Source organism: Chlorocebus sabaeus, chromosome 17 (assembly GCF_047675955.1).
Source record: "Chlorocebus sabaeus isolate Y175 chromosome 17, mChlSab1.0.hap1, whole genome shotgun sequence".
Taxonomy (NCBI): Eukaryota; Metazoa; Chordata; class Mammalia; order Primates; family Cercopithecidae; genus Chlorocebus; species Chlorocebus sabaeus.
In genome coordinates, this window is record NC_132920.1 from 57,560,320 (window position 1) to 57,569,733 (window position 9,414).

Here is a 9,414-nt window from a genome sequence, read left to right on the forward strand (position 1 = left end):
TTAATACTAGTTTTTGATAAACAGAGATGTTTACTTTTGATGAAGTCTAACATATTATTTTTCTTGTAGTTCTTCCTTATTTTTATTTTTCAGAGACAGGGTCTCATTCCATCTCCCATGCTGGGATGATACGGCACAATCATAGCTTATGCATCCTCAAACTCCTTAACTCAAGTATCCTCCCACCTCAGCCTCCGAAGTACCTGGGCCTACAGGTGCAAGCCACCACAGTCAGCTAATTTTTTTATTTTTTGTAAAAATAGGGGTCTCTCTTTGTTGCCCAGGCTGTTCTGGAACTCTGGGCCTTAAGCAATTCTCCCTCCTTGACCTAAGTACAGGAATTACAGATGTGCGCCACCATGCCTGGCCCGTAGTTCTTTTTGTATTCTCTCTAAGAAAACTTCACCCAACCCATAGTCACATAGTTATTGTCCTATGCTTTGTTTTAAAAGAATTATAGCTTCCAGTTTTGTCTTTACATTTATGCTTCATACTGAATCAAATTGTGGATTGTATGAGTTAGAGCTATCTACTTATTCTAGAACCATTTGTTGAAGAGATTAATTTATCCTTTGAATTTGGGCCAGTACCTTTGTTGAAAATCAATCAACCATCTTTATTTTTTCTCTTCCATTAACCTATATCTCCATTATTTTGCCAACATCATGCTGTTTTAATTACTGTTGCTTTTCAGTAAGGCTTAAAATCAAAGAACGTGAGTCTTCTAACTCTATTTCTCTTTCATTAAAAGTCTTTGTTAGCCTTTTCTAAAGTTTATTTTCTCTGCTGAGATAGCTCATCCCTTTATTTATTATATCCATTTTTTAAAGTCCTGAGTATGTCTGTAATAGCATTTTGAAGAATACTACATGTCTGCTAATTCTAACATCTGAGTCATTTCACAGTATCTCTTTATTGACAACTCTTTTCTCTAATTATGGGTCATCTTTTCCTGGTTCTTTGCACGTCCAGTAATTTTTATTATAGACTAAAAACTGTGGCTGATTCATTGAAGGGAGTGTAGATTGTATTGCTTTTCTTTAAACAGTGTTAAATTTTGCTCTGGCAGGGAGTTAAATCCCTAGAAAATAATTTTGATTCTCTTAGTTTGGATTTACTTGCTCTTGGGATAAGTTTGTTTTAGTTCTTCCTAGTCCTTGGGTATTGTCCTTGTTTCAGTAGGTGTTTCTTACTCATAAGGTATGGTCTTTCCAGGTTTTCCAGTGGAATTCCCATGGTGCTCAGTGAAGTCTGTCTACCCTGGGTGGGTCGGAACTCTAACATCTTGTCCTACAGGTCTTCTGGTATTTTGTTCAGCTCCCAGACCCCCTGCAACCACGCTATGCTACGTCTTCTAAACCCTTGTCCTGAATGTGTGCAGTTTGGTCCTACAGGGAATCACCTGCAGACTTCTAGGGTACCTTGTGTGAAGATTCTTCCTCCTTGATTTATACTCCTACCAATTCTATAGTAGCCTCTTCCCCAGTCCTGATCTCTAATCTGTACCTCTTATTATGTAGTGCTCCATTCACTGTTTGAGCCTCACCTCCCATTGGGCTGTTTGGGAAATAGATCCCAGATGGAAGCTTGAGTGAATGTGGGCTTATCTCTTTTAATTCCTTTCTCTCAGAAAGTTCTGAACTGCCCATATTCAATGCCTGAAAACAATTGCCTCATATGCTTTGTCCAGTTTTATCGTTTTTAATACTGGGAGAATAAGTCTTTTACCAGTTGCTACATCCTGGAGAGATGAAGTCAATAAACATTTTAAACATTTTAAGGGAATCAATTCTGTATTTGTAAATGGAAACTCCAGAGGAAAGCAACCAAACTTCTATAAGCATCCATTGTAAGCACATTTTGTAAAATAGCTCAGTGTCCACTGGACACTGTATTACTACAAAACAATATTCAGCTTCCTTAAAAATACTTCATTTACCTAAAAACTAAATTTATAATTAAAATTCACCTTTACCTCAAAGGCTTAAAGCTCAAAGTTTATCTTCTTTCTCCACAAAGGTTCTCAATACTAACCACTTATGTTGCATTATTTTTAATTTTTTTCTTCCTTAGACATCAAAGACTTGCTTTTTATTGCTTTGTTTTGTATATAGGTTGCTTCAATTTTTCCTTGGTTTACAAGTTCCATTAAATCAATTCATTTTGTGTAGCCTGCACTTCATTAAAGAGATGGCCCAGTGTAGAATATTTGTGAAAAGGGCAGCTCTAACTCTTCTTCCATGTCTATGATCAATGTAATAATTTTGAATGCTTCATTAGTCTAGAAGCAAATAGAATCAATTCCTTGTTCTTAACTAATACTGACACTTGGAAAATTCATCATAAGTTTTAATCTGTAGATCTCACCTTTCTATAGGGCTGAAGACAGATTTTTAAATATCTGCTGAGTGACTTTAACTGGATGTTCTGCCAGCACTAACTCAAAAGTCCAAAACCAGTTTCCTCTTTCTACTCTCCAATATTTCCTTTCTTCCTATGATTTCCATTACACCCTCCCTGGATATCCAAATTAGAAACCACAGAATGTTGTTTTTCCTCATCTTCTCACTTACTCCTCACTTGCAATATGATTTATTCATTATATTTTGGAATCGTTTTTATCCATTCTCTTATTATTCCTATTCACATAATCCTATTTGAGGCCTTATTACTACTTCCAGCAAGATCATAGCAATAATTTCCTGAATAAATTTATACCTTCCTCCTTTACACGCTGCCAGGCTATGTTTTTAAAGTAGATTTGTAATATCATCTTCTTACACAAAAAAATTTTGCTAGCTTGCTGTCACTTGTGGGAAAAAGACCAACTTTCTGAACATAGCATTTTCACTTTTAACATTTCACTCATACTTCTTTTTCAGGCTCAGTTTACACTCTGTTTGCGTTTCCTCTCTGTCTGGGATGGCACGTTCTTGGCATGCCTATTATCAGTTCTAAGTTTTGCTACCCAGGACAGGTATTACCCATCACAGTGCACATTGCTGTATTCTGTGAATCCACTATCAATGAATTAATTTGCTGCTTCTCTTCTTACTATAATTTGCTAACCAGGCACTTCCAACCCATTCCTCAACTCTGATTAAACTGATCAACTTAATAATACAAATGCTCTGAAATCTTTGCTAGTATACTTCTACTTCTGCTGTTTTCTTATACCAGAAAAGTCTTCTTTCAATGTGTTCTTCATCCAAGACTTTCATAGTATTTTTTTTTAATGTAACTTGTTTATGTTTTCACTGTTTTCTTCTAAAAAAAATTTTATTACATTAATTAGGCTTCATCTGTTTGCCAAGTGATATGCTGGATGCATCATGCATTTTTATTATTTCATGAAATTATCAAAAGATTACAAAGTACTCGATATGGTGTGGTTCTGTGTCTCTACCCAAATCTCGTCTTGAATTGTAATCTTCAAGTGTCAGAGGAGGGGCCTAGTGGGAGGTGTTTGGATCATGGGGTGGACTTCCCCCTTGCTGTTCCCATGATTGTGAGTTCTCAGGAGATCAGATGGTTTAAAAATGGCACTTTCGCCTTCGCACTCTCTCTCTCACCTGCTTCTCTGTAGTAAGACAGGCTTGCCTCCCCTTCTACCATGATTATATGTTTCCTGAGATTTCTCTAGCCATGTGGAACTGTGAGTCAATTAAACCCTTTTTCTTAATAAATTACCCAGTATCAGGTAGTTTTTCATAGCAGTGTGATAATGAACTAATACAGTACTCTTTATTGCTTTTTACATCATATTTTATTTAGTTAGGTAAATGTCCTGTATTTACTCCTGGAATAGAGATTCTTCCAGAGCAGGATTCAGGTCAAGTTTATTTTTTTCTCTCCCAAATCATTGTGCCTTGCAATATACAACTGGCTGAACTAAATTTGTCTTCCTCTTTTTCTTGCTACCTTATTGCTTTCTCTCTCTCTTCCCCTGTGATTTTTTCCTCTATTCCTAGTGCATTTACTGTTTGGAGGTTTTTTTGGGTAATTTTAAAGCTTCCTGAGGTTTCACCAGTCTATGAATACAACCTGTGAAACAAGTTGATAATCACTTTTCACTGGCTCTTATCATCATTGAATTGATGTCACAAATTTCTGTGTATACCCAAGGTGACTCATTAGTTTTTGAATAGTCCTCTTATGTTCCTTGTTATTCTCTGAAGTTTTTAGGGGCATCTTCCCACTACTGGTGCTTCCAGAATACATTATTTCCTGGCTGTACTCAAACTATATACCTAAAGTACGCATCCTATCCCCCAATGTACTGAAACTAACTGGTATTCTGGGAAGATGAGTGAAGAATATACTTACAATACTTGTTGTGACCTAACTTGTCACTTTTGACTCCAAAGTAGAACTGCTTTTACTTTTGAGAAAGTGTCCTGTTAAAACAATTACTCCACTTTCTGCCTATTACTTCTCCATAGAGTATTATTTATAGACTTTCGTGTTTGCCTTTCCAGCCTCCGTTCCACAATTTTCTCCCAATAACCCCAGCTTTTAGATGAGCGTCAATTATTGAAAAAATTTTCAATATCTTCTGTGTGGGGCTCCATACCTCTGCTACCTGCTTGAGCACCTGACTCAAGCCAAAGCCAGTCCAAACTGTCCAACATTATTGTAGTCACACTATCAGTTTCACATGTTAAAATGTGACTTAAGGCATTCTAACTGGAATAAACCTTTATATTTCCATGGGGGCTACTAGGAAAGAGGCTTGCCATTTCCAGTAGATTTAAAACTACAAAGATGGAGTTTCTTCAGCCATTTTGGCACCAAAATGAAAGTTTTTGTTTAAGAGAAGAAGCCCAAAATGAAGTGAAGCCAAGAAATGGAGAGAGAGAGAGAAAAAAAAAAATACTAGAAACTGATGATATCTTGTTAACACCTTTGTATAGCTGAATCTAAAACTTGAATTTTCTGTAATGCTGGACAATAAATACTTTTTTGCCCAAGCCAGTTTGGTCTGAATTTCTCTTACTTGTAGCAAAGGAGGCTAACTAAAATGGATTTAGGCATGAATCCACCAGGCCATTCTCTAATAGGGAAATCACTACAACCACATGGTACAAATTGAAAATGCCATATTAATACCATTTCAGACCATCCGACCGTCTACTCTGAGAAACAGACCGTTTTCTCTGAGATTGGTGTTTAACTTAAATCAGACAATTATAAACCTTTTTCCAGGATTCAAAATTGGGGCCAGAGATAATGAGGCAAAGTCACCTCTCATAGCAGTGTTTTCAGCCATCTGGTACAAGCCTGTCTGATTGAATAAAACCTGGAAGGAGAAGAGAAGCAGAGTCTAGAAACATGTGGACTTCTGAATAAATTCCTTTTCCCCAAGCCAGCTTGAGAACAGATTAAGACAACAAGGAAGTGATTAAGCAAGAATTAAATCCAAGTCTGTTGGATCCCAAGGCATAGTGCATCATTACTTTAATACAATGATACTAGCTTATGTTTGCTTAGTGCCTGATATGGTGCTTGGTAAAGTGAATCATTTTTGTTAGATTTGTGTGCTAGACTTACATTTAGTAAACTGTTTTCAAAAAGATTTACCTAAAACTGTGTAGGAATCCCTGGAACAAATGTCAGTTGGTTATATTTTCTATTACCTACTTTACTGGAGAAGCACCCTGGCTGTAAGGATGGCATTTGTGTCTGTTTCCTGTTGGGAATACCCTTTGGGGCCATATTGCACTCCCTGCACTATATTCAAGCCTATGTTTTCACATTCTTAGTTATACGTTATATATCTCAGCTGATCCTGCTCTCAGGTAAAATTTCATATATTCAATAGCATCAAGTGATTCTATATTGAGAAGTAAATGCATGATAATGAAAAGGAAAAAAGCTTAGAATGGGAAGAGTCTACCTGCTCTTTTGCAGAGCAGGTAGGCCACACTTTTAATAGAGCAATTTTTTAACAAATATTTTTTTCTCTTCTATAATTGAAAAAGTGTCTTTAGTCTGAACTCCCAACACTACCAGACTCTGAGTGATATGTATAATTTTTATGACCATAACTAGGTCCAGTGATAAGGTATAATATAATTTCTGTAATTTATTTCCTTTACTGTTTCAGCCTATAATGATCTGGAGAAGGAAAAAAGTTGTATTTACATTAAACTTCTAGCCTTACATGCTATATTTAAGTTCCCTGGAGAAAGACAAAAAGCTCCTGAAAATGAGTGATTAATGCTTCCAAGAAAGGCATATTGAGGGATCAGTTCACAAATAGGTAGTTTTATAGAGAGGGTCTAATATAAATTTTTAAAAACCTCCTTCTGCCTCGATTTAATCATTATGGAGTGGGTAAGTAGTGTACTTTGTCCAAGAGGTTTAGACCTAGATTTTTTTTCATTTTTTGTAGCAACTTATAAAAAAAATCTGAAAAGGAACTGAGTTAAATTTTAAAAATTCTGTATCTCCTGCCATTCTGATTAGTAATCTTCACCCATCTTACCTAAGAGGCAGGGGTGTCTCTAAGGAAATCTTACTCCCTTTTTTCTCCATAAGAAGACTAGCAATCAGAGTGCAGGGTCTCTTGGAAGAGCAGGGTAAAGTGGAAAAGCTGATGAGAATCCTCAGGATGGAGTTTCCTTCTCAGTGAGCTTCTCAAACATAAATATGTTTTGGTTGATAGTTTGGAATAAGTGTTTAATGGAGCAAAAATTATCAGGGGGAAACATTCTCTAATGAATTTCAATAAATAATACACAGTTTTTTGTATTCCATTTTTCCTGCCATATCAACTTTCAGTAGGCCTGATGCAAGAGAGAGAACATGAACAAAAAAATGCTAACTTAATTTCACAGAGAACCAGGATATATATGTAGTTTCAGGGAAATGTTCTCATTTCTCATATTTTAGCAATCAATGTTAGCTACTTATTTAGCATCCACTTTTTTTGACTCGAGATATCTCTATTAGAATGACTGAAATGAAATTATAAGGAAGTAGAAGAGCCTTCGAACGTGTTGCAGAAGCTGTATTTATCATCATATTTTTAAGAGGGAATTGAAAAAGATGTGAGGATCATCTTTTACATTCTGCAATCTGAATATCTGAATCTGAAAGCAATTAATTTTTATCTAATTGCGGTTAATTTTGGTTTAGATTGTGAAAATATGTTTTCAGACAAATTCCTTACAATAGTCTATGTTGCAGCATACTGGCTCAATCCTAACCTCTACTATTACAATTTAATACAAAAATACGGACTTGACAGAAAAATTAAGATAGCATCAAAAAATCAGGCATAGGACTCTTCTTTCACAATGCCCATGTCCCTCTGCCCCCACTCCGACCGGCTGGATTCAAGCTCTGTTTCTCTCTGGAGATAGAAGGTTAGTATAAAATTCTAAGGGCACACGTTTGATTCCTTCTCTTTCACAACTCCCTGTAAGAATGCTCAGCTGAACTTTATCACAACAGTGCAAGACACAAAGGAACTGAGGGCTTCTCTGGAACCAGAGCAGGTGAGGTGTGGGGAGCCCATCCAACTCCTCACTGCCTGCCTTGTCTCCTTTTCTGGAGCTGGGTCATGAACCTTCACTGCCACCTGTTTACCTGTTGACAATCTCTTCTGGACCCCCAGAATCCTTTAGGAATTTACAAGGACATAAAGACACGATGAAGTCACTCATACGTGTTAATAAGAATTCATATCGATTTCAGTCTAGAAAGAGATGTTAAATATAATAATCATAATAGCTAACCCTTGTGTCACTGTTACTATGGGTCAAGTAGTATCCTAGCACAAAATTATACATTTTAATAAAGTGTGTGGGTTATAATTAATTATAGAGTATGATTAAGGCTGATATGATTAGCAATTATTCTCTTTTGTGTGTCTTTCTGTGCTATGGCGTCCAGAATACTAAAATATATTTTCCGTACTCTGAAGCCACGGTTTTGGATAAAAGCTAGTTTCTGCCAATTAGATGTATTCACATGAGATTTTGAAAGCAAAATAAAACTGAAGCTCTATTTTGCTGCTTCTACAGGCAAACCATGTTGTAGTGATATGGCTATTCATAATAGTTTTTCCTTTGATGCCTGAACTGTTGTAACAATGGTATACCCTTGAATTCAACAATTATAGTGATAGCCTCCTGATGGCTACTTCTCTAGCTCTTCAAATGATAGGACCTGTTTCTTTGCACTAAATTCCTTTCTTCTTAAAAAAAATTTAGTGTAATTTCTGTTTGAGTTGGAACTTGACTAATACCATATTAGATACCATGAATGTCTTCATGCAATAGGCCTGTGGGGAAGGACATCTGTAACTGGTATCTAACCTGGTAGGGTCTGAGGACAATGGTAATCAGCTTACAGTTGGAAAATAAAATATTGGCCCATAGAATGCAAAGGCAAAAACGTTACTTAAATTATTGTTAGTGATTGCCTGTAAGAAGATTTCCATGGAAGGCAGGTTAAGTGGGGGTAAAAATAGGACATAGTGTGAATGGTGATCACAGGTACTGTAGAGTGGGTAGATTTTTACAACACTGGCAAAATAAAAAAAAAAAAAAACACACACACACACTTAAATTATTTAAAAAGGATGAAAAGAAAAGTCACAGACTGGGAGAAAATATTTACAAAATATATATCTGATAAAGAACTGTCATCCAAAATATCCAAGAAAATTTAAACTCTAAGAACATTAAACAATAACGAATCAAATAACCTGCTAAAAAATAGGCAAGAGATCTGAACAGACATCCATTTCACCACATACACACAAAAATATATATATATGTATATACACATTGCAAATAAGCAATCAAAAGATGCTCTATATCATATGTTGTCAGAAAACTGCAAATTAATCAGCATAATAAACCACTCTACACCTATTAGAATGGCCAAAATCTAGAACACTGACACCACCAAATGCCTGTGAGAATGTGGAGCCACAGGAACTCTCGTTTGTTATTGGTGCGAATGCAAATGGTACAACCACTTTGGACGACACTTTGGTAGTTTCTTACAAAGCTAAATATATTCTTACCCTATGATCCAGAAATCATGTTTCTTAGTATTTACACAAAGGAATTGAAAACATGTTCACACAAACTGTGCATACATGTTAATAGCAGCTTTTTCCATAATTGCCAAAACTCAGAAGAAACCAGTATTTCCTTCTGTAGATGAGTGAATAAATACAGTGCTGTATATCCAGACAATGGAAGAATATTCCATCCTAAAAAATTAAAAAATGAGTTGTGAAAGAAAGTGGGGGAAACTTCAATGCCTATTATTAAGTTAAGAAGCCAGTCTGAATACATACTCTATGATTCCAGCTATAGGTCATTTTGGAGAAGGTAAAATCATGGAGACAGTAAGATAAGCAGTTGCCAGGGGTTAGGAAGGAGGGAGTGATGA

At 36.0% G+C, this 9,414-nt stretch overlaps 1 pseudogene; it reads right to left on the reverse strand.

The window, feature by feature from the left end:
* Positions 1-7,670, reverse strand: part of LOC103244005 (methylosome subunit pICln pseudogene) — an 89,660-nt pseudogene extending 81,990 nt beyond the window's left edge.
* Positions 7,671-9,414: the final 1,744 nt, after the last annotated feature.